This window comes from Phascolarctos cinereus, unplaced genomic scaffold (genome assembly GCF_003287225.1).
Source record: "Phascolarctos cinereus isolate Bilbo 61053 unplaced genomic scaffold, phaCin_HiC Scaffold_2;HRSCAF=192, whole genome shotgun sequence".
NCBI classification, from domain to species: Eukaryota; Metazoa; Chordata; class Mammalia; order Diprotodontia; family Phascolarctidae; genus Phascolarctos; species Phascolarctos cinereus.
The window spans coordinates 293,073,939-293,096,595 of NW_027555625.1; the positions used below are offsets into that span (position 1 = coordinate 293,073,939).

General features: G+C 43.6%; 1 protein-coding gene across 1 annotated transcript in view; it reads left to right on the top strand.

Moving 5' to 3' along the window:
* The first annotated feature begins 3,382 nt into the window (after nucleotides 1-3,382).
* The window catches only part of CHST8 (carbohydrate sulfotransferase 8), a 211,408-nt gene continuing 192,133 nt past the window's right edge, over nucleotides 3,383-22,657 (top strand). Inside the window, exon 1 of the mRNA XM_020985023.2 lies at nucleotides 3,383-4,598. The gene's annotated coding sequence lies outside the window, so the exon portion shown is untranslated. The remainder of the gene's footprint in view (nucleotides 4,599-22,657) is intronic.

The window sequence follows — 22,657 nt, forward strand, 5'->3', positions numbered from 1 at the left end:
TCACTTAACCCCAATTGCCTTGCCAAAAAAGAAAAGGAAGAAGAAGGAGCAGCTAGCATTGATAAGACTGACAAAGAACTAAAATATTTTCTGATGAATTTCAGTTTCCATGAGTCTCAGAACATGAAAAGAGTAGAAGAAACCTAGGATAAAGGGGAATTTGCTAATGATAGAACAAGGGTTCCAAAGAGAACTGCAGGAGGGAAGAATCAGTCAGTCAACTGATAATCATTTATTAAGCACCTACTATGTGCCAAGGCACTATACTAAGCACCAAGGATACAAAGAAAGGGGGAAAAAAAACCAGTCCCTATTCTCAAAGAGCTCACAGTGTAATGGAAGAGACAACATACAAACAACTACGTTTAAACAAGATTTATACAGGATAATTTGGGGATAATCTCGGAGGGAAGGTACTAGGACTAAGGAGGACTGAGAAGGGATTCTTTTTTTTAATTAAATAATATTTTGTTTTTTCCCAATAGCATGTAAAAATAATTTTTAACATTCTTTTAAAAATATCTTAGTTTCAAATTCTCTCCATACCTCCACTTCTCCCCTCCCTCCCTGAGACAGTAATTTAATACAAATTATACATATGTAATCACACAAAACATATTATCACGCAAAACATATTAGTCATGTTGTAAAAGAAAACAGACTAAAAAATAAAAATAAAGTAAAAAATTAATATGCTTTGGTCTACATTCTTGTACTATCAGTTCTTTCTTTGGAGGTGGATAGTATTTTTCATCATGAGTCCTTTGAAATTGTCTTGAATCATTTTATTGTTGAGAATAGCCAAGTCATTCATAGTTGATCATTGTACGGTTTTGCTGTTACTATGTACAGTGTTCTTCTGGTTTTGCTGCTTCATTTTGCATCAGTTTATGTAAGTCTTTCCAGGTTTTTATGAAAGCATCCTGCTCATCATTTCTTATAGCACAATAGTATTCCATTGCAATCATATGACACAACTTGTTCAGCCGTTCCCCAACTGATGAACATCTAGGCAGGGATTCTTGCAAGAGGTGGGATTTCAGCTGCAGCTTGAAGAGAGCCAGGGGAGGCTAAGGGATGAAAATGAAGGAGGGCACTGCATGCACAGGGGACAGCCAGGGGAAATGCTTAGGGTTGGAAGAGGAAGTGTCTTGTTTGAGGAACAGCAAGGAGATCATAGAGTACATTGAGAGGAGTAAGGTATAAGAAGACTGGGAAGGTAGAAAAGGGTCAGGTTATCTAAAAAGCTTTGAAAGATAGAGGATTTTATATTTGACCTGGGAGGTAATAGAGACACTGGAGTTTTTTGAACAGGGGATTGATATGGTCAGACCTGTACTTTAGGAAGACCAATTTGATAGGACAGAGTGGAATAGAGAGATTTGTAGCAAAGAGACCAACCAACAAGCTATTGCAATAGTCCAAGAATAAGGTGATGAGGGCTTGGACCAGGGTGGTGGTAGTGTCAGAGGAGAGAAGGGGACATAGATGAGAGATATCAAGGTGGAAATGACAAGAGTTGACCAATGATTGGATATGGGAGGAGTGAGAGAGAGAAGTCAAGGATGGCACCTAAGTTGTGAGCAGGGGTGATGGTACACTTAACAGTGGAAAGAAAGTTATAAAGTGGAGAAGGTTGGAGGGATAGATAACGAGTTCCATTCCAGACACAATCAGCTTAAGACATCTATGGGACATCCAATTTGAGATGTCTACTAGGAAACTGGAGATTTGAACCTAGAAGTTGGGAGATTATGACTATACAAGTAGATTTGAGAGTCATTTGTAGAGATAATTGAAACCGTGGCAGCTGATGAGATCACCAAATGAAATGACATAGAGGTAGAAGAGAAGAGGGTCCAAGAAAGAGCCTTGAAGAATCCCTACCATTATCAGATCAAGGTGGATAAAGATCCAGCAAAGGAAACAGAAGGAATGGTCATACAAGTAGGAAAACCAAGAGAGAGCATTGTCACAAAGAGAAGAGGGTGATCAATAGTATCAAAGACTTTAGAGGTCAAAAAGGATGAGGATTAGAAAAGGTAATTAATTAGCATTAGTTTTGGCAATTAAAAGGATTCGTTTTGGCAATTCAAAGATCATTAATAACTTTGGAGAGAGTAGTTTCTGTTGTATAAGATTGTAAGCCATACTTTGAAGAGTTAAGAGAGTAAAAGTGGAGGGAAGAAAAAGGTAGGAACTGAGGAGAGGTAATACTGATCCAGATACAGATGAAAGTTCAGGAAGTAGAAAGAGAATGGCTTCAGACAGCAATTCAGGGATTTGGGGAGCAAGAGGTAAGAGGTTACCAGTCATTGGAAAGGACAAGTACTAGTTTTTTGGAGTGGACTGGAAGTCTGAGACAAAATGGTGGTTGGAAAAGTGAAGGAGGTCGTTTATTCTGGTAAAGTAACTCGGTAAGATGGAGGTGGCCAATTTACTTTTTACTTTTTCTCCATCACAATTATCCTGAGGGTAGAGAGTGTAATATTGTAGATGGTAATAATAATAATAGCTAGCATTTACATAGACTTTAGAGTTTGCAAAACATTTTACATATATTAACTCATCTGATCCTCACAGCAACCCTGTGAAGGAAGCACTATTATCTCCATTTTACAGATGGGGAAACTGAGGCTAAGAGATTAAATAACTTGCCCAGAGTCACATAGATAATAATTTTTTTTTAAATACAGACAGTAAATCTGAAGCAGGTTTGGAACTCAGGTCTTCCTGCCTCCAAGTTCAGGGCTCTATTCACTATGCCACCTAGCTGTAAAAGTAGCCTAGAAGGCATTTGGTCCCAGGCTGCAAAAGAAGCAGCCTCTCTTCCTTCGGAATCAGACCCCAAATGTGATCACTCTTTGAAAAGTTCAATGCATCAAACAGAAATATAATTACTATCTTGTAGCTCATGACGCAAGCATATTCTGGACTGGAGAGGGTCTGGTCCCCCAAAGGGAAATTTTTAAATATTTCCTAATGAACTTCTATTCTTCCCCACAAACACAGGGACTTTCTTGTCCTGTGGTCCAGGTCCTATTAACCACACGGTCTACAAGGTCTCAGACAGGCTTTGAGTCCTGGGGATTGGCACTGAGAGGCAGGGACATTTTGGCTTATTCTTGGAACCCTGCCCATTCCTTTGGTGCTGGAAGCAGGCAGGTTAGGGGCTAGTTGGCAGATGCCCTCTATCTCCAGTTAAGGCCTGAACCGAGCATGCTCCTTGCCTGGCAGTGAACCCACGTCCCCAGGCTATGGTCCCTGAGGATAGTGACCAAAGTTACAGCTGGCGGGTCGGGGTGAGGGTGGTTTAGGACATGACACTCTGGGATCAGGAGGGCACAGATCGAGGCTCTGGGTACCAACCGGTACCTTCAGGAGCCTGTCGTCTCAGCCAAACCCATAGGGGCTGCTCCCTGAAAGTTAAAACCTCAAGGGAGAGGAGGGCCAAGGAGAGGCTATTCTGCTTTTGGGATCGGTGAACGCCAGGACCAGAAGAGCTCGATCCCAAATCGTACCACTCCCTCACTTCCTCCCTGTCTGCTTTGCCTCCCCACCCAAAGCCCACCCAGCTCCATCCCCCCGCACTTCGCCTTGCCTCAAACCCTAACCTTGCCCGAATTCTTCGACTACGTCCCTATTAGGAACGCAGGCACTGACTCGGAGATTCCGAAAGCTCCGCGCGGCGCCGCGCCCGGAAGCCCGCACCTTCGCGCCCAGCACAGCGCACCTAGGCACACCCCAGAGCTGCGGCCAGGAGCGAGCCTCTGGCCTCCCCAGACGCAGAAGCAAAGGCTAGGTGACCCAACGCTGGTGGGCCAGTCCTTCCCTCCTCTCCTTAGCTGGGCTTTGCGGAAGGAGGGAGGGAGATAAGGAGGCAGCAGCAGGCAGAAGCTGGGCGGAGTGTCCCTGGGCCCCCTCCTCCCAGGGATGGGCGGGGGCGCTATTCCCAGCCGCTCCTCGAGGCAACAGCATCACTTTGCTGGGAGTCTTCCCAGCTAAGGAGCCGGACCGGCGGCGGTGGAGGCAGGAGAGAGGGAGCAGAGGGGTGGAAGGAAAAAAGGTGGGTGGAAGAGGGAGAAGGAGGAAGGAAGAAAAGGAGAGAGGAAGGACGGGAGGGAAATAGAGGGAAGCAGCAGCCTCTTCCCCCGGATTGCCTGTCCCACTTTCTCCTCCCCAGCCGAGTTTGTTCCCGTTGGTCAGAAGCCGGGAGCCAGGAGCTGGGCGCAGGGCTGAGCTGCTTGAGTTCGAGCCCGAACCGGAGCAGGAGCAGGCGCTGAGGAGAGCTAGGCTCGGCTGCACTCGCTGGAATCGGTTGCACCAGCTGGGCTAGGCTAGGCTGGGCTGGGCTGGGTTGGGCTGGGCTGGGCAAGGCTGGTGGACGCTCCCGGCTGCCCGGAGAGGAGTGAGCCGGCCGGGGGCAGGAGCGGGCGCCGCTTGGGCTCTGGAAAGAGGAGAAACAGTCGCCGAGGACATATCCTTGAGTCCCCCTGGGCTGGAGGCGCCAGCTGCTCTGGGACTTCAGCGCCTGCTGCCGCTGCCGCTGCCGCTGCCGCCGCCTCTACTGCTGCTACTCGCTACCACTGCTTGGTCAGGTGAGTGAGTAGCTGCGCGCCCCAACCCCGCGCGGCTTTCCCGGCGCCCCCTGCCCTCCCCCTTCCGCCTGGGGCAGGGCCGCGGCGCCCCTAGGCAGACGGAGGAGGAGGTAGGTGGTTGGCCGGGTTGCGCGAGTTTCCTTCCCTCCAGCCCAGCCTTCTCTCCCGCTCAGCGGCTTTGCCGCCCTCTCTCTGCTCGGAAGGGGCCCGCTGAGGCTTTTTGTGACGTTAGCCCGGCACTTTGGGGAAAGAAGGGGCGCCCGGGCTGCGGGAACTTTAAATAAAATGAAAACTCATTAAAGTGCAGATAGGTGGACGAGCGCTGCCTTTCTCCGGGCTGGGTCGAGTTACCCCGGAACACACTCGCCTCTCTCAGTAAGAGCTAGGGTCGGGGGTGGGTGAGTGGAAGGAAGGTATACAGATTGAGCAGGGTTTTGGGGGGAAGAGGGAATGTGACATGCTGGAGCCAAAGCTGGGTGGGCTTTCATCCCCTCTTCGGTACAAGAGTTGGAAGCAGAGAGGGGAGACTATGTCCCTTATTTCCTAGGGTTTATAACCTATAGGAAACCGCTTCTGGGGACTGAAAGCTCCGGACGCGTTCTTAACCCAGGTGTTTGGCAAGGTTTTGATTTGTTTTATGGTGGGTTTTTTCTTTCAGGAAATGTGTGATGTGGTTGGTGATGTCTTTTTAATACCAGAATTTTATTTAGAGGTGGCTGGAAGTGGAAGAGAATCTCAATAAGTAGAAAACTACTGGGCTTATTTTTACTCTCTCTCTCTCTATTTTTTTTCAGTATTTAGCAACTTGAGCTTTACTTATGAGATATAAATTATTGTGGTCCCCCATGCCTTCCACATCCCTAAAAATTTGTCTTTTTCCGGTATCCTCAAGCTGGTTTGGTGCACGTTTGTGTCTAAATGAATTTGGTTTGAATTCAGGAGGGGGTTCCCTTGCTCCCCCTTTTGGCTGGGTGGAGAAAGCTTAGTGAAGTCGGACCTCCGTGGTCAGGTAAGAGGCACAGGCATCTGGGCATATCTCTAGCGCTCCTTGGGCATTCTTAGCCCTCGATCCTGGGGACAGGACCCACAGTACAGAGAAGTGATCTGCTCGGTTTACACCTCTGGTCCCAGCGGCGGTGAGCCTCAGACACTGGCGGGGTCTGGAGTCTTCTGCTCTACTACAGGTTGAGCAACGAGGCGGCTCGTTATTGTGCAGCGAAGTGGAAGTTCAGGGTTAGAGGGCTTGAAGCAGGGCTTTAAAAAAAATTGCCCATTTTGAGGCATACTTCTCCTTTCCCCAGAAGTGCTCTCTCTTCTTGAAACCATTTTTTCCCTCCAAGTGTATCTTTTCCTCATCACACCCTCCTTCTTTAACTAGCTCCCCTTTAAGTAGCTGTTGTTACCAGGGTACCTACAAGAACCTTCAGTGAGAGGGGCTCCCTCTCGAGTCTTCCATCTCACTTATTCCTACCAGAAGAGGAAGACTTCTCCCACTCAGATCCTGTCATTAGAAGACTGAGTTGGAGTGGGACTTTCAGGCTGTAAAGGGGATCTGGGGATCACCTTTCTTTGTGAAGTGCAGAGTCACTCACTCTTCCACTCTGGCCCCTTGAGTGCCTGATGGAAGTTTTCGGATTAGTGTCCACCATGAACAGTGTGATTTATTGGAAAGAGACTGGCAGTTGGGAAACCCCAACTCTTTTATTAATATAAACTCACCACGCAATGAGGCCCTGAAGAGAAAAGGATTTGCAAATCCTTTCCTCTTCAGAGCCTCATTTGACAATCCCTTAGGCCTGTTCCAGGTCTGATAGTCCATGACAGGGAATTGGTGCCCTACCTTCAAAGTCCTTGCAGCTGAGGGACCAACAGTTGATGTTGTCTGCCTCTCGAATTCTACATTTTCTTGGCCATTCAAACTTGAATGCAAGGCCTATCTATTTGGGTTTTCCCAGATGCTATGGTTTCTCCAAATAGAAATGGTTAGTGCAACGAGGGAACAAAGGGAGAGCTGCTCTTTGGTGTTGGGATCGTCTGGGCCCCTCTTGGGGTTAGATGTGCCTTAACAGAGAGTCTGAAATCTAGACTTTTACTGCCTCTTTCAGACTCCACACTAAGCAGCAGCAACATGGTGCAGTGGGGGAGAGGGGAACAAAGCAGTTGGAAGGGAAGTGTTGGATTCGGAGTCAGAGGACATAGATTAAAATCCTATCTATGCCATTTGCCATCTGGGTGACCTTGACCAAGTCACTTAACCTCTCTTAAATGAGGGAGTTAGACTACATGACCTCTAAGATCCATTCCTTCTAGCTCTGAATCTAGGATTCCCATGATACTTGAGGTCCCTTAACAGCCCCCAAGGTTCTGTGATTTCAAGTGTCCCCAGGGTGGGTGGAGTCTGAGAGACACCTAGAAATGGAATAACCACTTTCTCTTCTCTGGATGATAACCCTGAAAGCAAAGTGTTCTTTGCTTCACCTTGGACTAATGCTGGTGGGGAAGGGGGGGGAACAGAAGATACCTTTTCATAATTCTCTGTTCTGGCTTCCTGGTAGCAGCTTTGTGAGGTAGGAGGGATAAATACGCAGCTCCTCTTTTGAATTCATGAGCTTCTAAATTAAACTTCTACCGACACCTGCTCCCTCCACCCAGCCAAAGAGAATAGAAGAGATTCTGGGTGCCTGGAGCTCTCAGACTGAGGAAAGTATATTCGTAGAATGACTGAGGGATGGAAAGTGAATGGAAGTTGCAGCCTGAGCTGGGGGCCTACTTGTCTTTTGGCTACGTAGTGATATCAGGAGCTCCAATTTAGATGTGATGCCTAGAGAATAACCTATCAGGAACAACCAGAACCCAGCCCCTGAGAAATGGATAATCAATAATTGATTAACATGAAACACTTACTGGGTGAAAAATGCCCCTCCTTTCCCATCACCCAGCTGTACCCCCTTCTGTGTGCCATTTGTGTAGGGACTTACACTCCAAGCCCAGGCCACCCTGCCCTGATGCCTCGACAGGATATTTATTTACCCAGGACCCAGACTGTGTGAGAGTGAATTATGTTTCCTCAGCATTGATTTTTTTAAAAGACCCCAAATTAAAAAGTCAAGGCTTTCTCAGTGTAAGGTCAAGGATTAATTATTTACACGGAGACATCAATCAGCAAGTGTGGATGACTTATTTATAAATCACCCAGGCTGAGAAGGCAAGGCTCCTTCTGATTTCCTGTCACTGCCAAAACACAGAAGATCCAAGCTGGGCCCGTGTGACCTTTGGGTTTGGGGAAGTTTGCTCTCTGCCGGCATCTGGAGGAAGATGTTTTGTAACTTGAGTTGCTTTCTGATGTGCCTTTTTAATCTTGTAAGCAGAATGTCACTTGGGAAATTTCATGCATATTTGCTGTGTTTCAGTAATGAACATTTACTGATTACAGGCCATCCAGGGAATTTAGCTTTTTAAACATTTATTCAAATCTCTGTTTATGGAAGCTAATAAGTCTGGAAAAGTTCAGGAACTCACTTTTTTGGGCCACATGGTTATTTAAAAAGTGTGTTGGGTCTTTGTCTCCAGTTCTTTTTTTTTTGAGAATTGTAACATGAGATGGTCCTGCATGGAAACTTTGTGAAGATGCATTGTGTTGCTCTCACTCACAATTAATGCCAGAAATCAATTGCCTTCCATGCTTTTTATGACTTTGCTGATCACAGACAGGATGGCACTGTAAAAGCTTTTATTGCTATGTGTTGATTACTTCTGTGGTGGGAAGGAGACAGCTGAGAAAGTTTGCTGGGAGATGTTGATGCTTGAGAATCAAATCACAAAGGGAGCACTTCTAGGGGCAGGAATTTTCTCGGAGCTACTTTGAGGTCTCACTGTAGCGATTGGTCTAATGGCGGACTCTGCCTGGAGTATTGGCTGGGCACCAGAGGTGCTACCTATTTATACATGTTACATGCATCTGTTTCTAATTTGGAAAACTTACAACCCAACCTCTACCTCCCCAGCTCCTTCTCTGGTTTCACTGTTGCAGAAATCTTAAAACTTCTCATCAGGAGGACATGATAACATAGCCTGGACAGTAATGTGGGTAAAATAATTCACTTTCTGAATGAATAATGAGTGCTATTAGAATCAGTAAACACTGTAGAGGGGAATTAGCCAAACCATTAGTACATAACAAGTTACACACTCAAGGTTAATGTAGTGGTTTAAGAAGGCAATGGGTTTGTCTGTGGGGTCTGTCTTGTAATGATCAGTTAAAGGCTTTGTGCCAGTACGTGTGGATCACTGTGACTTTTTGCTTATAAATGGAAATCCTTTCTGTCCAAGAGTGTCAGGATGCCTAAGTGCTGGGGAGGTCTGTGCTGAGAGAGCAAACTATACCACTTGAGTCCTATTACAAGAGTCTGGGCAGAAGGATTCTATACAACCCCCCTATGAAGGCTGGTGTTGTCAAGTCATTCAGTCATGTCTGACTGTTTGTGACCCCCCGAAGCATGCCAGGCCCTTATGTACAGCTTCTGATCTAAGGGGCTCTTCTTCCAGTGTCATATCTTTTAGCATTTTAATACTGCCCTTGGGGGTTTTCTTGGCAAAGATACTGAATTGGTTTGCCATTTCTTTCTCCAGTGGATCACCTTTTGTCAGAACCCTCCACTATGACCTGTCTGTTGTGGGTAATCCTGTGTGGCATAGCTCATAGTTTCATTGAGCTATGAAAGCCCCTCCACCACGACAGAGCAATGATCCAGGAAGGGCAGGCTACAGAAGTACTATTTTGTATCGAGTCACACAAAAGGGGCCAAATGAAACCCATGGCTGCCAACAAATGTAAAATTAAAGGGGCTAAGTAGCACTCTCTCCAGCTTCCATTCTTTTCGTAGTTCTTGTCATAGACAAGAAATTGACCTCAAGATTGACCTTGAGGTAGAAGGAATCTTGAAGGTCACCTAGCCTAGGCAAACTAAACCAGACATAAGGCTCTCTGTAGGTCACATATTGACTTAGTTTTAAAAAGTAATGTTATCTGTGTTTTATTAGATTTTTATTTTGTTAAATATTTCCCAATTATATTTTTGAGGGAGAGTATGTTTGACACCTGATAATCCAACACCCCCCCCCCATTTTTACATAGGAGAAATCTAAGGCATAGGAAGGTAGCTGGGTGGTTTACTGGATAGAGCCCTGGACCTGGAGTCAAAAAGACCTGAGTTCAGATTCTGCATTAGACACTTAATTGCTATGTGTCCCTAGGCAAGTCACTCAGCTTTTGTCTGTTTCTTCAACTGTAAAATGATGGATAATAATAATATCTACTTCCCAGAGTTGTTGTGAGAAGCAAATGCAATAATATGATGTGTCCCAACTTAGTGCAGTTTTAAGCTTTAATGGTTTAAAACTGTACTAAGACTTGGAATACCATATTTGTAAAGCACTTTGCAAACCTTAAAACCTTTGCAAGTCTGCCATTTGTCACTATACAAATGCTAGCTACTATTATTATTATTATCATTATTCAAGGTCACACAGGTGGAGAGTGGCAGAGCCCAGATTTGAACCTGGATTGTTCGACCCTGAACACTGTTAGTAGGAAAAGTATGGATTGCTAGCATCAGGAGGAGGGGAAATGGCCTGTGAGAGGCCTTGCTGGTTTAACAATGTTCTTAGGTTGTTTAAAAATTCAACTTTAGTCCCAGGCTTGAGCAGGAGTCGGGGGGATGCCTGTGTTCACATCAGTTGACAAGAAGAAACAATATTGATTCTCTCTCAAAAGCAACCTTTTGGAAAGTCACGGTTTGCACATACACATTCCTGGGGGGCTGGGCTCTGCACGTGTGGGATCATACTAAGGCGGCTACCCAGTTTTTACTCTCTCCTTCCTCATCTGTCTCCTGGTTTCCTTAGCTTCTTTCAGCTAAAATCCCCCCTTTCTGCAAGAAACCTTTCCCAATCCTTCTTAATGCTAGTGGAAGGCTAGTGCCTTCCTCTGAGATTATCTCTAATTTATCTTGTGTGTAGTTTATTTATACGAGGTTGTTTGCGTGTTGTCTCCTCCATTAGACTGTGAGCTCTTTGAGAGTGTGGACTATTTTTGTTGTCCTTTGTTTGCATTTCCAGCACTTAGTACAGTGTCTAGTACACAGTAGGTGCTTAAAAAATGCTTCTTGACTTGGGTGTATGTCTAATCCTACCAACATTTATTAAATATCTACTACGTTGAAGACACTGTCCCATGGTAGGATGGGGATAGGGCGAGGGTGCAGTAGAACATACCTAGGCTGGAGGCCATGCTGGAGTGGGCTGGATGTCATTTGCTGAGGTATTACAAGATTGGCTGTGTTGGAGCAAGGATTGAATCCTCAGCTGATTCTCTAACTCTGCTCAGTGCCTTAACCTCCCCTTCCTTATGACTGGAATGTTCTGTTCTCTGGGGATCTGAGAAGCTCTCCTTGAGAGAGCTTGTCTGATTGTTTTAGTTAAGGCATATTCAGTGATGTGATGGACATGTATATGAAGAACAGTATCTTGACTGACAACCTCTTTCTCCACCCCATACCCCTGTCCTTTTAGGATAAGTATCACCTTTGCATTTCTCAGTTGTATAGCACCTGGGAGGAAGGGAACAAACATTTATTAAGTGCTAGGCACTATACTAAGCTATTTACAAATACTATCTCATTTGATCCTCATAACAACCCTTTATTATTGGTGCTATTATTATAGATTTGTTATCATTATCCCCATTTTACAGATGAGGAAACAAGGTGCCCAGAGGTTAAATGACTCATGCAAGGTCACACAGCTAGTTAGTATCTGAAGCCAGATTTGAACTGATTCCAGGCCCAGCACTCTGTCCACTGTGCCACTCACCTGGTACTCTTTAAGTGATGTCCCAAGTTTCTTTATATTGGATTAAACCGCACTGGGATCAGACACATGCTTCTGACAGAGAACAGTGTCTTCTCCTGGCCACCTCACTCATTCCTAGGTAAGTATTTGTATTTAAAGGTGCAGAAGACTGTGGCTAGCTAGGGGACTGGAATTGGAGTCAGGAAGGCCTAAGTTTGAATCCTGCCTCAGACAGTTGTTGGCTTCATGACCTTGTGCAGGTAGGTCTCAGGCTCAGTTTCGTCATGTATAACATGAAGATAGCAATTATACCTACCTCACTGTGTGGTTGTAAGGCTTAAATTTGATAATATCTGTAAAGCACTTAACTAAAATTAGACTGCTATACGAATATTAGTCATTATTATTATTTGACATGACCTGCCAACTGGGCTTGCTGGGGACTTGCTCTCCAGGGAAATAGGCAGTGGCGTGCTGGTAAATATTTAACAATCAGCTCTTCATATATATATATATATATATATAAAATATATATATATATATATATACATACATACATATATACATATATATACACACACATATATATGTATATATATATATATATATATTACCCACATATATCATATCTATGACACACTTTAAGTTTAATCTGAATTATTAACACATTCTCCATCACCTTCTATTCTAGACAATCAACAAAACAGTACGTCAAGCCCTGAGTTGTCAAATGCCAATTTCCAAGGTGCAAATGTTCACCCTAAAAATTTAACAGTTGACTCTGGGTTTAAGCCACCTCCAGCACACCACTGGTGATAGGGGATTAGATGCAAGCAGTGCTGAAAAGGCAGTAAGTATCCTAATCCTGATAGAACATTATTTCCCTACAGGTCCCTCAAATCCAGCAGCTCTCCAAGGTGCTGACTCTGTCCTTTAACCTTTTACCCTCCCCAAATAATGCTCTTTCAACACATGCAGATGTTCTTGGTGTTGACTAACATGAACTTCATCCTTGTCATAAGCAGCAGAGTGGTATTATTGGAAGGACACTGGATGCGGAGTCCGGATACCTGGATTTGATTTCTGACTCAGCTACTTACTAGCTATATGACCTCAGGCAAGTCAGTTTTTCTTTCTGGACCTCAGCTATGCCATCTATAAAATGAGGAAGTTAGATTAGATAAGATGAAAATACCTGTCAGCTCTAAAGCCCTATAATTTTGTGAACTGGTTCTACCCCAGATATCCATGTTCTCTTGATATTCTATTAAATTTTCTGGCGTCTGTGACCCCCATGCTTCATATGCCTTCACTCCCTCATCCTGGCTCCCCGATTTGAACTACATGATCTGGCACGACATCCTTGGCGCAAAGGAGTCAAAGGTGAACTGGTGGTCTTTCTTTGCTTTTCCCTTGATGTACTCCTTCCATCTCATTTCTCCCTCCTCTCCTCTCTGTCATCCCTTGTGCCCCTCCCTCATGCATTCAGAAGTATAGTATACAGATTAAGGAAGGTGATAGTGCTGCTCTTCTCTGTCCTCTTCAGAACACATCTGGAGTATTGTTCAGTTTTAGATATCGCATTTTAGGATGCATAGAGACTTTCCCTTTTTCTTGTCTTTCCTTCCTTCCTTTCTTCTTTTTTTTCTTTCTAAGACAGGGTCTCTGGATCTTGCTTTGGCTATGTCACTCACAGGATGATCCCACCAGCGATCCACATTGGAGTTTTTGTTTCTGCTGTATTTTGGACCTGGGCTGATTCCTACTCCCTAGAAACAGCTAAGTGGCACAGTAGATAAAGTGCTATACCTTGTCAGGAAGACTCAAATCCTGCCTCAGACACTTTGTAGTAGTGTGACCCCTGGGCAAGTCACTGAACTTCCATCTGCCTCAATTTCTTCATTTGTAAAATGGGAATGCTAATGATAGCATCTGCCTCCTAGCAAGGATAAAATGAGATAATATTTGAAAATTGCTTTGCAAACCTTAAAGCACTATATAAATGCTAGTGATGGGATGATGATGATGATGATGCCCCCTGATGTTCTCCCCTCTTCTGGGGTTAACCATATTGGTGTCACACACCTGATCTGCTTAGTTCACTGCAGCGAACTCCCAAGCTCAGCAATCCTCCAGCCCCAGACTCCCTGGATATCAGATGTAGACTACCACATCCAGCTAGCTGAGTCCTTCTTAAACTGGAATGTGTCTAAAGAAGGATGAACAAGTTGGCAAGGGGACTGCAGACCATGCCATACAAGAACCAGTTGAAAGAACTGGGGTTGTTTAGCCTGGAGAAGAAAGACTCATACAGAAGGAGGGAATCCGATTGCTATTTTCACGTCTTTGAAGGATTTGAAGGGCTATCATGTGGAGATGGGAATAGACTTATTCTACTTGGCCCCAAAAAGCAGCTCTAGGAACAAGGGACAGACACCAAAGAGAAGAGGACTCCAACATTTCTAACTGCCTAACATTAAGAACTGTTCAAAAACAGAATCAGTTGGTTTAAAAGGTGGTCATTTTGGATCACGAGAGATCTTCAAGCAAAGGCTAGAGAACCACTTATCAGGGATGCTATAAAAGGGATCCTTGATTAGGTTAGGTTGCTCTTTGAGGTAGATTCCAAAATACTGAGATCTGTGATTGTTCTTTTCTTCCTTCCCTTTTGCCCTTCTCCCTTTCCTGGACCCCATTCCTACCTTTTATACTATGACTATTCTATGTGTCCCCCTCTCCCCTTCCCTCCTTCCCTCCTCCCACATTCTGGTGTCTCTTATGGCTAAAGAAGTTGCTTGTCTGTAAGCTCATTAAATTTTCCTTCATTTCTGTTCCTTCTTTCTGAAACATTCACTTCTTCCTAACCCAGCTCACGTTTTGGCTCACCTTCTCCTGCTCTGGTCATTGGGATCTTGGGCAGACAGAGTGATGAGTCACCCTGCCCTATTCCCACCACATCCCTTATTCCTGGCTGTGTGTTTTGAGAAGAAGAGGCTCAGAGAGACATTGACAGTGTGTCATGTGGTCCAGGTCACAATGACCTTGTCCTGTCACTCATCACAGTTCTGGGCAGGCTCCATGGGGAAGATGAATGCAGGCCTGGCTATTCCTCATCCTCAAATCATCGCTGAGAAAAAATGCGGGGCCAGGAGAAGGTGAACCAGGGGTAGCTGAGCTGATAGACTGAGAAATCCTCACCCTCTTTCAGCCTTTTGGATAACCGTGGTCCTTATTAGCAGAATCATGGGTTCATAGATCTAGAAGTGAAAGGGACTTCAGAGGTCATCTGGTCCAATGGCCTCATTTTACAGATGAGAAAACTGAGATTCAGGAAAGGGAAGTGATTTGCCCAGTTCATCAAAAGAGTAAGTATCAGAACTGAGATTTGAACCCAGGTCCTCTGATGGCAGAGTTTGATGCTTTTTTCATTATAGTGTTCCTGTCCCTGAGGAGTTTGGTCTAACCCGGGCTTTCCCCTAGTTTGACTAAAAAGAGGCCCTTTAGATGGTCCTAGGTGTGACTAGTGAGGCCTCTTGGAGGTTACTCCTTGGTTTGGTATATACGTGTTGTATGTTGGGGTGGGGTTGGAGGGCTGAGAATTACCTTGTGGGTGGGGCGGAGACAGAATAAGGTTTAGTCTCCTGGTCTGCTTTGGGGTCGCTGTAGTCTACTGTTCTCAGCCCTAAAATGTAATGATATTTTCAACATCTGCAACAATGTAGTGTTTAAAACAAAAAGTTTCCCACCAGATTATCTACTGAGCTGCAAAGCACCATACTAGGCACCTCAGAGAGCTTTCCTCTGCCTACTAGGAATGTTATCAAGGAAACAAAGCACATTGGATGACTCAAACCACTACAGACAATTTATCAGAAGGGTTGAAATCCCAAATGCAAAGTGACGGTCTAAATCAGGGCCCTACTAAGACATGTGACCTCAGATAGAAAACATTTGCATAAAAAACTCCCACCATTTGGTAGAATTAATTAATATTATATAGACAGTCTACACTGATTGCATTCTGTGGATAATCCAGTCTGGCCATTCTCATTGTAGTTTTGTCCAGTCTCTTTCATGCCTTGGTGTCTTTGTATATGCTATTCCCTTCTTTCCCTTGGGGTACCTGCCCCCATATTTGTGCCCATTCAATTTATTCTGCAAGTCCCAGAATGAGTTCTGCCCTCCTCCCCACCTCCATGCAGCCTCCTATGATTGCTGCAGCTATCATGGAGCTTTCCCTTTCCTGACAAGCCTAACCCGTAGCATTTTTTATTTATTCTGTATTTTTAGTAGATACCAAAAATCTCCATCTTTCATCTCCTATGGAACCTAGCTCTGGGCACAAGTTGGTTTTCAGTAAGGTCAAATACGAACTCCTCTGTTTGGTAGTTAAGACCCTTCACAACCTGATTCCAATCTACCTTTCCAGCTTCATCACACATTACACCCCTTAGGGTTCTTTACTCTGGTTAAACTGACCTTGTGACTATTCTGCACACAGGACATGCCATCTCCTGTCTCTCCCTCAACACCTTTGTACTGGCTATTTATCCCCCATCCCTAAAATATATCTTCTCCTGATCTCTGCCTCATAGAACCCTTCATTTCCTTCAAAGCTTAGCTTCTATCACCTTTGACACAAATCCTTTTCTAGGTGGTACAGTGGATAGAGCTCTGGCCTTGGAGTCAGGAGGACCTGAGTTCAAATGTGACCTCAGACACAAAACACTTACTAGCTGTGTGACTCTGGGCAAGTCACTTAACCTGGATTGCCTCACCAAAAAGCAAACAAACAAATTAATCCTTTTCTAATCTCACCCTCCACATCCTTGTGCTTCCTCCCAATAATTTTTCTTCTATTTAATTTATATATAGTCTATAAAATACGTTTAATTGATATCTTTTGTTTTTATATCACCTCCATTTCCTGTTCTGTCTTTTCCCCAATCTTCTCCCAAAGAATCTTCTCTTATGATAATTTTTTTAAGAAGAAAAAGTTCAGTAAAACCAACTATGTATTGGAAAAGTCTGATGTTCTATACGGTGTTCTACACCCATGGTTTCCTAATATTGTACTGCAAAGAAGTGATTAAGGGATATTTTTTCATATCTTTTCTTTGAGGGAAGCTTGGTCATAATTTTGTGGCATTCAGTTTCAATCGTTTTATTTTGTTCTTTTCATTTGCGTTGTCATGGTCATTGTCTATATTATTTCCTGATTCTGTTTACTTTTGTATCAATTATTATAAGGCTTCCCATGCTTCTCTGAATTCTTCTTATGGCACAGTAATATTCCATTAGTTTCATGTGCCACACTTGGTTTAACTATTCACCAATCAGTGGGCATCTACCTTTTTCAGTTTTTTGCCACCACAAAAAATGCTGTTATAATGTCCATTATATATATATGTAAATTTGGTCTCACTGATAGAACAGGAAGGAAATGTTTCTTTTTTTCTCTTTGTATCCCTAGTCTCTAGAACATGAAATGGGTGCCAGGTAGTAGCCCCCAGCACACAGTAGGTATTCAATAAATACTTGACTGATGGACTTAAATAGAATAATCCATTTTGCTTGTACATGCAGATATTCCAACTAGTTGATATTCAGTGACTGGACAATTGCCCACACCCCCAAACGCATCTCTGGGCATTGCTATTCTCTCTTGCTCTCTGAAAATCCTTTGAGCTCAGATTATTTCCCAAGTACGTGTGAATTTGTATTTCTCCAGGGCAAGTCTCATTTTGCTATTTCCTGCCTGCAGTTCTGGCCTCTTTGCTTGTATAGACATTAATCTTCCTTCAGCCATTATCCACACTGCCACTATTCCCACATTTTGGGTTCTAGCTATTCTAGCAAGAGCAGTCTCTACAAAGGTGATTCAACGTCTTATGACTCCTCCAGATTTTGAATGAGCACCTTAAACTCAGGCCCTACCCCTCAACACAGCCACCACAGCTCTTCTGCCTCTGGCTTTCCCATCAACTCTCACTAGGCAACACTGTGTCCTCCAAGCTCCTTGACCCACACTTACTATCATCTTTCATCAGTGTGAAAAGTAGACTCAAAAGAACAATATGCACAATACCTGCAACTCCTGCAAATGTCCACATGAAAACAGGTTTAGATGGTAACAAAATTCATATAAAAACAATGGACAACTTTCATGCTAACTTATTAAAGTTAAGGCACACATCTTTTCTTTTAACAAATGGCAAAGTTGCACGAACTCTTTTATGCTGGTTTTCCTGCCTGTTTGGAGGATTTAATTGTGTTTGTCAGGTTTGTATGATGTGTTAAAATAAAATCGATCAATTTAAAAATAACAACTCCCGTCACATCTACACAGAGCTTTAGTGGTTACAAAACACATTTGCATCCATAAGATCATAGATATAGACTTCTAAGTAGGGCCATGCTGGAGCCAACTCTTACCAAGCCAAATGTTAGATTTTTAGTGCAAGAATTTATACCTCAGAAACTGGCAAATGCTACAAATCAGGGCTTGATTTATTGTTTTTGTGGATTATCTAGACTTAAGAAAGTAATGGAGAAAATATGAGTAGTGCAGATAAAATGTAAAAGTAGGTAGTACTTACATTCCCACTCCTCCCTCTCTTCCCTAGTTGAGCTGGTTGTCAAACAGTTACCAGAACAGTGCTGGACAAAAGGGACACCAGAAGTCATCCTGGGGTGGCCCACATGTGGCCTTCTAGGTCCTCAGATGTGGCCTTTTGACCAAGTCCAAGTTTTACAGAACAAATCCTTTTATTAAAGGGATTTGTTCTATGATGTTTGGATTCAGTCAAAAGGCCACACTTGAGGACCTAGAAGGCCACATGTGGCCTCGAGGCCGCAGGTTCCCCTCTCCTGATCTAGTTCAAACTGTCATTTTACAGAAGAGGAAACAGAGGCCCAGGGAAGTTAAGTAACTTGACCAAGGTCACACAGGGGGTGAAGGTCAGAGGCTGGATTTGCCCCATCCTTTGACTCCAGAGCCAGCATTCCTTCTTTGTACTTATCTCATTTAGTCTTCACAAAATCCCTGTGAGGTCAGTAGAACAAGGATTATTATCCTGATTTTAAGGATAAGGAAAGAGGGTCAGAGAAGGGAGGAGATAGGCGCCTACATCCCATCATCCTTGGGATCCATCACATCTTGAGCTTACTTAGGGAGTACATTGCAACAAGGGCTTCTATCCTGTTTTTGATCATCCTCTGGACTTCTGGAATTGTTTCTCTTGCCACCTCTTTTCTTCTGTAAGACATTTTAAGCCTGTGTTTGGAGGCAAAATACCTACTTTAGTCATAACCTCATTGACCCTTGGTCTTTTAGTATTTAAGATGCAAATATTGGAAACCTCACCCTATGCTGATGCTTTTGCCTTTTTTTCTTAAAAACTGAAGGCTATAAAAACCAAGGAGTCTGGTTGCTCAGACTCCCAGTCATTGACATTTTACTGCATCTGCCTGCATCTACTTTGTCTCTCCCTAAAGTTGACATTCCTCTTTTCCCATGGACTCTCCCCCCACTGCTCCAGAAAGGAGGGAGCCAAGAAAACACACAGTACATTGCTCCCCATGCAGTGACCTTCCTGCTGATTATAATTCCCTGGGCTGTCTGGGGCTGGTTAACTCCAGATGGTAAAGTGAAGGAGTGCCAAGGTCATGGGCTTATTCCTGTGTGGGTCAGGTAGCTTTGTTAAGCCCTTAGTAAGAGAGTGGGAATAAATCAGGGCCACTTCTCTCCACTAGGAAAAAAAAACAACTCAAGTTACGTGTCCTAAGAATTGTGGGTCATCTGTGTTTATATATAAAAAGTGAGATATTTTTGTGTAGCAGGAGGGAGGGATAACTGCTGGATGGTCCACAAGTGTTACGTTGGGATGTATGACACATTAAAAGGCCTAGAGGAAGGCCTCCAGAACAGTGTGGTGTAAGTCTTTTGGGAAGGAAGGAAGGAAGGGGGGAAGGGATGGAGGGAGGGAGATGAAATGCCAAATTCTAGGAATAGCAAGTAGGTGAGAAATGTGAAATAAAAAAAAATAATAATATATAAAAAAGAAATGTGAAATACATCTGAAAAGGTACTCTAGATTATGAAAGTTTTTTAAAATTAGGCCGTGAAATTTGTGTTTTATCCTAGGGACAATAGGAAACATTGATATTTCTCGCACAGGTGAGCAATATGGTCAATCATGCAATGTAGTAAGAACATTATTTTGGCAGTTGTGTGGAAGATGGATTAGAGTGACTAGAAACTGGGAGACTGGTTAAGAGACGACTGTAATAGTCCAGGCAAGAGAGAATTACCTAAACTAGGGTAGTGGCCTTGAGAATAGTGAGGCAGGATCCCATATGAGAGATGTTGCAGAAGTGAAAAGTGACAAGATTTGGTAACTGATTTGTACATAGGAGTAAGAAAGAATGAAGAGTCCAAAATGATTCTGAGCTTGCTCACTGGAGTGAGTCAATGATGCCTTGACTGAAGTAGGGATGTTTGGAGGAGGGTGTTTAGGGGGGAAGATAATGAATGTTGCTGGATCATATTGAGTTTGAAATGCCTGTGGGACATCCAAGAGGAGGTGTCCAGCAGGAAGCTGGTAATACGAGACCGGTTCAGGAGAGAGATTAGGACTGGATATGTAGACTTGGGGGCCATTTGTATAGAGGTGACAACTTCATCCAAAGGAGCTGAAGAGTTCACCAGTGGAGAGAGAGTAGTGAGAGAAAGAACAGAAATCCAAGCCTTGGGGGACAATCGTGGTTAGGAGGTAGCAAATGAATGATGATTCAACAAATGAGGTTCATTACAGACATTCCCTTCACCTCATGTGCTCTCCCCCCCCGAAATTAGAGAACCAGAAGCCTCAAGAAGAGACTAAGAAAGAGCAGTCAGACAGATAGGGAGAGCGATGTCACAGCAGCCAAGGGAGAGGAGAGTATCTACAAGAAACGGGTGATGGCCTCCAAAGCTACAGAGGGATGAAAAAGAACAGATTTGACTTGCTCAAAATACTAGGAATAAAGATCTGATCGAAGTCATGCTTTGACAATTCAGGAAGGCTTTCTGGAGAAGGTGAACTGTGAGCTAGTATTCCAAACCAAACACGAAAAGGAATTTGGACCAGATTGAAATACCTTGGGGGGGGGGAGTGAGGAGGGATGCTGGAGGTGTACAGAACACCTGGTACTTTCAAACAAGGTCCCCAAGTAAGAGCCATGAAAAATGCCTTTCTGAGGTGTGTATGTGCAGATGGAGAAGCTAAAGAGAGTTTGAAAAAGCAATACTGTCCTTTTGTTTTGTTTTGTTTTGAAGACAGATTAGGAAGGTTTGAATTCCTTTTGAGATAACTAATAGGAAAGACTTATCAAAGTTTTTTTTTTTAAGCTCTCAATGCTTTCTCTAGAATTGATTTGAAGACTTGGCAGATTTAAAGAATCATTCAGCAATGCTTTTATGGATCGATGCTAATTTGATGCAACAGACCTGAGCACAGTGCCAATTGACTGTCAAACCAATATTAACTGCATGCTTCTCTCCCAGTCTTTGCGGATGGACAGCTCATAAAGATGCAAACTTGACAATTATTAGGCTTCTCCTTGGTGACTTCATATGAAATGTTTATCAAAAACTACATAAATATCCCTATTCTTTGGATCATCAAGAATCTCTGGGAACTCTGAGGCCTGGCTCCTGGTATTTAATGTCTCTTTGAGCAGCGCCTTAAACACATGCATGTTCACACACACACACACACACACACACACACATACACACTGGCAGTGCTGTGCAGGAAATATGTAGCTTTGGTGATTAGAATCCAAAGTTCATCAATAAAAGGAAGGCATACACAGTCCTGCAAGATCGGAAGCCGCCTGGGAGGCTAGTTTGTCCCTCTGGATGTTGATTCGAGATGAAGAAACCATCAGAGAAGCCATGCTGTGGAACTCCAGGGCTCAGATTTCTCTGGAGTCACGGGATGCACTTAAGGAAAGATAACAAGCTGTGGCATAATAGATTAAATTGTCAGTAGAGCCCTGGCCAGTTAGCCAGATGCCCCTCTCCTCCCACAAATGTTGGCATGCCAGTACTCTGTTCTTTGCCCTTCCAAACTCTAATGGCTACCTTTGTTTACTTCAAGAAAACAAAGAGCCTGGGTGGATGGAAGCTTTTATGGTCTGAGGGGGGAAGGGAAATCATAAAAAAAAAAACTTTTGGTCCCTCCCCATTTTTCCATCTACTCTCTGAATTTGATTATTAAATTTTTGCTAGAGGCCAGTAAAATACTCTCTCTTCTGAAGGATAAAATGATCACAAGTAGATTCAGATCACTTCCTGTAATCATCATTGTCTCTCATCTCAACTATGGGTGCTTATCTGGCTCATTCCAAGTCAGGTGGAACAAGGAAAAGTTCATCTTTGGGTTAGATTTAAGACAGAGGCATCCAGGTCTTCTGAGTGATTAAAGGGAATCAATTACCTTTTTTCTAATCAAAGAGGTGTTCTGGTTACATGCCACCCAGGTGAGGTGTAGCAAAAGAATGTTCCCGAAGACCACCTTCAACTTGCACACAGCAAGGTCCCTGGAATATAGAAATCTCTGTTCCACAGGCTTCCCAGAGTTTATTGGGTGGCTGGCCCTGATTTACTAGTAAAATAATCTAACTCTGGTTGTAAGGGCCTGATGTCAGGTCAGTAGGGTTGACCTCTTTTCCAATAAAATGTACATCTTCCCATCCAGTTTCTCTTCCCTTTCCACCCTGGAGAGGAGCCTTCTTCTAGTCAGTTTTGGTATTTTTTCCTCATCACTGTTCTTCTGACCTCAGTGCTGCATAATGATACTGGAGCTTTCATAGTGGGAACAAGGGAAGAGGATAAGAATGATTCAGAGGAAAGTCTCTTTCTCATGAAGAACCGATGATAATACAATGACTCTTTACCTTGGAGACAATCTTCTCTCCATCCAAATATGGTCAGTGTTCTTCAGTTAAGAAGTTAGAGGGACTTGTAAAAGAGTGTTTAAAAATAAAAAATGTCAAAATCTGTAATTTCTCCTGTCAGCAAAACCTGGTGATGCTTCTCATTAGGAAGAAGTAAGCCAGCGGAATATATTATTTTATACAACGCTCTTAATTCCTCAGCTTTCATGATCTCAGTATTAATTACCAGCATTTAAATGAAAAATATGGGAGAAGGAAGAGAAAAG